The following is a 7,081-nucleotide window of genomic DNA, read 5'->3' on the forward strand; positions in this document are numbered from 1 at the left end:
GCGGTCTAATGATTGCCTCCTTAAGACAAGGAGGCATCCTGCCCTCCCTCAGAGAAGCATTTATAATCTCTACCAGGCCCTCTACAACAGACTCCCTGCCAGACAGTATAAGCCATGTTGGGCAAGGATCAATAGGGCAGGTGGTAGGCTGCACCATTCCAAGAAACTTGTCCACATCCTCAGGGGTCACGAACTGAAACTGATCCACGGTCATCACATAAGAGGAGCTGCTGAACACTTCGGCATCAGACTCTGTAACAATTGTGGAGTTTGAATCCAAGTTGGCCCAAATACGAGAGATTCTGTCACAAAGAACTCATTAAAAATGTCACAGCAAGTAATTCTTGGTTTGAAGTACTGATTCAAGGGGGAAGGGGCGCACATAAGCCCCTTCATGACCCCGAACAGCTCCGAGGGTCGTGAACTTGCTGAGGCGATACAGGAGGAAAAGAATTGCTTCTTTGCCACATGTATCATCTTCAAATTCTCTCTATGTAATAATCTGTCAGATTCAAGTCGAGTCTTCCTCCACTTGCACTCCAGTCATCTACCTCTCTGCTTCAGCCCTCATAGTTCTTCCGTTTATAGAGGGGCCAGTTTTGAAGGGGGTCAGAAAGGACGCTTGGGAGCAATCGTGTCCACTGCCCTGCTGAGTTGATTATTCTAGTTCTCCACTGGTGTTGACAGGGTCACCAGCAGAGCCAACACTAAATCCCTCCAAGGCTTCTTGGAATCCTATTGGATCCAGTAAACTTCTCGGGTGGACCATTCTAATGGGCCGCCTGCCCCTGTGGAGGTGGGATGTGGTCGTGAGTCCAGATGGTGGTCTGTCCATGACAAAGGGGAAATCAGGAGTCCCCAACCACTGGAACACCCTGTTCAGAGTGAAAGACCAGATCAAGTGTGTGACCAGCAATATGCGTTGGTCCTGAGACCACCTGGGATAGGCCCATAGTCGTCATGGCCGCTATGAACTCCTGAGCTGCCCCGGACAAATTTGTCCCAAAGTGAATATTGAAGTCCCTCAGCACCACAAGCCTGGGAGACTCCAATGCCAAGCCCAAGCCCAAGTCTTGGTTAGGCTCAGTTAGGGACTCCATCGGGCAGTGGGGCGATCGGTACACCAACAGAAGTCCCAGTCTATCCCTGGTCCCCAAACTTAGGTACACACATTCAAATGATCAGACACTTTGACAGGGATCCTGACAAGGGAGATATTGTTCTTGTAGACCACAGCCGCTCCACCACCCCGCCCACTTCCCCCCCCCCCCGCTACTCAATAGAGTACCCTGGAGAAAGAAGCCGGGACCAGACTGGGCCACCAGCCTCCCCTAACCAAGTCTCCGTAATACATACCAGATCAGCCCTTTCATCCAGAATCAAATCACGGATGATTTCAGGTTTATTCTGGACCAACCTGGCACTATAAAGGAGCAAGACAAGGCTCTGTGGGTGTTTAGCATTGCTTTCCAAGGTCAAAGAGCTGGCAGGACAACCAGAAGGCGAGACAGCAATTAAGTTTCTGATTTCCCTTCCCCTGCAACAGCCTGCTGACCTGTCAATGTTACTTCTTCTATTCCCCACAACCACTGGAATAGCTGCCCCATAATCAGTGGATACACCCCCTGTCTCCCCATCTCTAGACAGACCCAGACACATTAAAACTCCTCACCCAAGATTTCAAAAAGAAGCCCAATTATAATATCCGCCCTCCTTTACACACCCATGAGGGATTTTGAGACTAAGAGCCTGGCCCTCACCCTCGTTATCCCCCTAAGTGGCTCCCCCAAAGGGGCAACCCCCTTTGGCATCGCCCCGGTGCAACCCTGCCAGTGGTGGGACCACCACAGGCAGCGTTCCTATAAAGCCCAAAGCTGGGCAGGTGACCCAAGGAACTGCTGAGTCACTCGGGAGTTGGTCCCAATCCTGCACACACTCCCCATAGATGTTACACAGAGGCAGCAGGCAGCAGCCCCACAGGGGAAGCAGGAGCAGGCAGGTAACAGCAGAAGGAACCCGCAGCACCCACCTGGTCTCTTACCCAGGCAGCACTCGATAGGAAGCGGATGGACCCTCCCTCTCCTCTGCTGGGCTTCTAGCAACCTGAAGTCACAGGCAGCGTTCCTATAAAGCCCATACATGATACAGTGCATGCCTGGGTGAAAGCATCCATAGCCTTCAAGAGCAAGTTGTGGCTGACGGTGCTGAAAACACGGTGGTGCAAATGGAAGGAGACCCAATGGGACCTGGCCGAAGGACTCCTGACAACCATTTGTTGCCTGGAGCTCACAACTCAGAACTGGCAATAGACTTACCGAGTAGGCGGCCGCATGGGCCACCACCAGACATCTAAGGAACCTAGGAAGCCACCTTCTACCGAGTCAGCCCATTGGTCCATCTAGTTGAGTATTGTCTACACCAGGGATTCTCAACGCTGGGTCACCAGATGTTATTGGACTTCAACTCCCATAAACCCCAGCTAAAGGCCACCGTGACAAGGGATTACGGGAGCTGAAGTCCAATAACATCTGAAGACCCAACGTTGAGAACCCCTGGTCTACACCAGGCCTGCTCAACTTTGGCCCTCCTGTAGATGCTGGCCTACAACTCCCATAATCCCTGGCTATTGGCCACTGTGGCTGGGGATTGTGGGAGCTGCAGTCCAAAAACAGCTGCTGCGGGGGAGGTGGGCAAAGTTGAGCAGTCCTGGTGTCTTCTCCAAGGCTGCAGGCAGGAGACTCTCTCAGCCCTATCTGGAGATGCTGCCAGGGAGGGAACCTGGAACCTCCTGCATTGCTCTTTCCGAAGTGGACTCATCCCCTATGGGGAAGATCTTCCAGTGCTCACACATGGAGTCTCCCATTCTCGTGCAAACCAGGGCAGACCCTGCTTAGCAAAGGGGACAATTCAAGCTTGCTGCCACAAGAGCAGCTCTCCTGAAACGCCCCGGCCCATTTCTCCCCAAGCGGCGCTGGGCTGAGGCTGCAGAGAGACCGGCCACTTCCTTCTCTCGCCCGCCCCCCTTTCTCCGATGCTTCTCTTCTGGCTCTGTGCCCCAGCTTAACCCTCCCCTCGAGGAATGGATGTCTCATCCCCGGCTCTCCCGTCCGGTTATCGTCCTCTTTGCCCAGGAAACAAGATGTTGCTTTAAGTTTATGGCTCCATTAGAACTTCTCTGGGAACCTGCAGGCTCCAGGCAGGGTTGGGCGTGTTGCTCTTCTTTATGGCGGCGTCTGGCTGGCTGGGACAAGGGCGGCCGCAGCAGGCGAAGGGAGAGAGCGACACCCCCACCGCCACCGCCACCGCGGCTTCGTTATCATCTGGGCTTTATGAGAGGCAGAGTAAATTGCTTTTGTTTGAAGCGGCATAATGGTCAGAAAAGTGGCTGTGTGGAAATGACATTTTCATGCTGCCTATTTATTCACTGCTAGTGCTCTGCATATTAAGTCTGCTCCCCACCGCGCTGCGCTGGGACTCGGAGAGACTTCCAAGGGCCAACTCTCTTCGCTTCTGCAGTTTCCTGCTTTAAAATGCCCAAACTAGAAATTGCAAAGGGGAGAATGGAAAGAAGGGGGGGGGCCTTTCCTTAGCTTGGCCGTAGCCCAGAGGCTGGACTCTGCTGGCCAAGATCCAAAACACATTTTGCACCCTGGGCAGGAAAGGGGGCCGCATTATTTATTTATTGTTAAATTTATATACTGCCTTTCATTAAAACAATACCCCCAAGGCGGCGAAATTTAGAAACAAGATTGTAAAAAAGACACAATTAAAATATTAAGCTAAAAATAACCCTCAACCACCCATAGCCCTTTAACCACCCCCTCCTCTGCCTAAAGCCCCCACAAGCCTGCCTGTGTGCTTCCGTCAGCACATGTGAAGTGCCTTCCCTTCACCGTGTGGCTGTGCTCTGAAGCACAGGAGCAAGAGAACGGGGTTTCCAAACAGGCCGGTCACTTCGGGACCCTGAAAGAACCCCGGAGGCCTGGAATGCATCACAGTCTTCTCACTTCCCGTTCAACATCAGGAATTTAACTAGCACTGCAGGGAGCTGTTCCACATTAGTTAAGCTGGATTAGATGGGAACAGCCCTCCCCTTTCCCTGACACCACCCCAAGCATGGACTAGAACCCCTTTCACCCACGAAGCATGCCTTGAGAAGGGTGTGGGTGTCAGCAGAAAGGCCCCAAATGGAATTCCTCCAGAGATCCGCTGCTCCTTCGCAGAGCGATGGCTCTTGTCGGGTGGAGTGGCCAGGGGGAGCCCCCATGCAACCGTGCCTTCCCTTCACCGTGTGGCTGTGCTCTGAAGCACAGGAGCAAGAGAACGGGGTTTCCAAACAGGCCGGTCACTTCGGGACCCTGAACGAACCCCGGAGGCCTGGAATGCATCACAGTCTTCTCACTTCCCGTTCAACATCAGGAATTTAACTAGCACTGCAGGGAGCTGTTCCACATTAGTTAAGCTGGATTAGATGGGAACAGCCCTCCCCTTTCCCTGACACCACCCCAAGCATGGACTAGAACCCCTTTCACCCACGAAGCATGCCTTGAGAAGGGTGTGGGTGTCAGCAGAAAGGCCCCAAATGGAATTCCTCCAGAGATCCGCTGCTCCTTCGCAGAGCGATGGCTCTTGTCGGGTGGAGTGGCCAGGAGGAGCCCCCATGCAACCGTGCCTTCCCTTCACCGTGTGGCTGTGCTCTGACGCACAGGAGCAAGAGAACGGGGTTTCCAAACAGGCCGGTCACTTCGGGACCCTGAACGAACCCCGGAGGCCTGGAATGCATCACAGTCTTCTCACTTCCCGTTCAACATCAGGAATTTAACTAGCACTGCAGGGAGCTGTTCCACATTAGTTAAGCTGGATTAGATGGGAACAGCCCTCCCCTTTCCCTGACACCACCCCAAGCATGGACTAGAACCCCTTTCACCCACGAAGCATGCCTTGAGAAGGGTGTGGGTGTCAGCAGAAAGGCCCCAAATGGAATTCCTCCAGAGATCCGCTGCTCCTTCGCAGAGCGATGGCTCTTGTCGGGTGGAGTGGCCAGGAGGAGCCCCCATGCAACCGTGCCTTCCCTTCACCGTGTGGCTGTGCTCTGACGCACAGGAGCAAGAGAACGGGGTTTCCAAACAGGCCGGTCACTTCGGGACCCTGAAAGAACCCCGGAGGCCTGGAATGCATCACAGTCTTCTCACTTCCCGTTCAACATCAGGAATTTAACTAGCACTGCAGGGAGCTGTTCCACATTAGTTAAGCTGGATTAGATGGGAACAGCCCTCCCCTTTCCCTGACACCACCCCAAGCATGGACTAGAACCCCTTTCACCCACGAAGCATGCCTTGAGAAGGGTGTGGGTGTCAGCAGAAAGGCCCCAAATGGAATTCCTCCAGAGATCCGCTGCTCCTTCGCAGAGCGATGGCTCTTGTCGGGTGGAGTGGCCAGGAGGAGCCCCCATGCAACTGTGCCTTCCCTTCACCGTGTGGCTGTGCTCTGACGCACAGGAGCAAGAGAACGGGGTTTCCAAACAGGCCGGTCACTTCGGGACCCTGAACGAACCCCGGAGGCCTGGAACGCATCATCCAGCACCTCTCTGTGAACAGGTGCCAGAGCTGGCTTCAGGGCACCTGGAACCCCCTTCTGCGCTTTGCACTGCACGTGTGCACCTGGCTGCCGGAGACCCTCCCTGTCCTGTGCTTTCAGCCCCTGCTGCTGCTGCTGCCACCTCTCCTCTCCAGACCGGCTCCTGTGGAAGGCCCCACGACCTCACCCTTCCAAGAGCGGGGCAGCGCTGCTTGTAAAGCAAGGGGTCAGCTGCCCAAGAGCCGGCTGTGCTGGCTCCAAAAGGGCAGCCTCCCTCCTTCTGCGGTGCCCGGCCATGCCAGCACCAGCCCTTGGCAACCAGGCAAGCCCACCCCGGGAGGCCCCTTGAGACACACCTCTCTCCGGAGGAGTTCTCCTCATCTCAGCTGGAGCACAAGGCGGGAAGGGCCCTGCCTGCCCTCGGGGCGGCGGCTTCTTCCGGACTTAGACCAGGGTGCTGACTGCAGTCCAAGCTCCTCATAAGACCTGGCAAGGCTACGGCCTTGCGGAAGGTTCCAAGCGCTTTGTGGAGGGCTCCTTGGCAACCCCCCCAACAGCCCTGCAGGGTAGGCTAGCCTTTGAGCTAGAGAGGGGGCGGCTTGCCCAAGAACACGGAGCGAGCTACTGGCTGGGGGGGGGGGCTTCCTCTCTCGCAGCTCCCACTTGCAGCCGCCATGCGACAGGCCCCTTTGGCTGGTGGACACAGGCAAGGGAGGGCTGGCCCTGGGCTCTGCCACGTCCCGTGAGACAGAACGGACGGAGGGGCTGAGCCTAAGCAGTGCAGGGCTCCGGCGAAGCGGAGGGCAGCTGCGGCATGGATTCGGGAGCCGTGCCAAGGGTCAGACTCAAGGGGGGCAGCCACCATTGCCCAGACCAAGTCCCAGGCTGAGCAAGAAGCCCGGCCAGTGGCGAGGCAGAGGCACTACACAAGCCAGTTTGGGCCAGAGCCGTGAGCCCCGGCAGGGCAGCCCTCTCAAGGCGTTTGGGAACAAGATGCCAGGCTGGGCAGGGGTGGTGCTGGAGGGGAGGAGGAGCTCCTGCTGTGCGGAGAGGCGGCTGCCAGCTCCCAGGGCCAGCAGACGTCCAGCAGCTCAGTGGGCAGATGTGGCGGCTGCAGCACTGCTGCCCGCGGCACAGAGTCCTCCAGCCTTTCTTGGCGCAGCTCTGGCTCGCAGCCTGGGACTCGGCCGAGAACCTGGAACCTCTTCACAAAAATGGGGCCAATCAACTTGCTCTCGAACAAAACGAAACACGTCTCTGGGCTGCCGCCTTGGGATCTTGACAAGCAGGACGGCTTTGATGCCTGAATGTCTCTTCTATTCCCTTACAAATGACGCCAGAAGCACCGGCCTCGTGCTGGCAGCAGCCTCGCCGGCGGAGCTGCAAGCCTGGCTCTGTAGTCAGTAGACGAGGACGTGGCCAAGTTCCACCTTCAGGTGAAAACCATTCCTGGGAGCAGACACCAAACAAGGGAGCAGGAGAGCGGGCTGGCCGGCCCGGGGCC

Source organism: Hemicordylus capensis, chromosome 4, assembly GCF_027244095.1.
Source record: "Hemicordylus capensis ecotype Gifberg chromosome 4, rHemCap1.1.pri, whole genome shotgun sequence".
NCBI lineage: Eukaryota > Metazoa > Chordata > Lepidosauria > Squamata > Cordylidae > Hemicordylus > Hemicordylus capensis.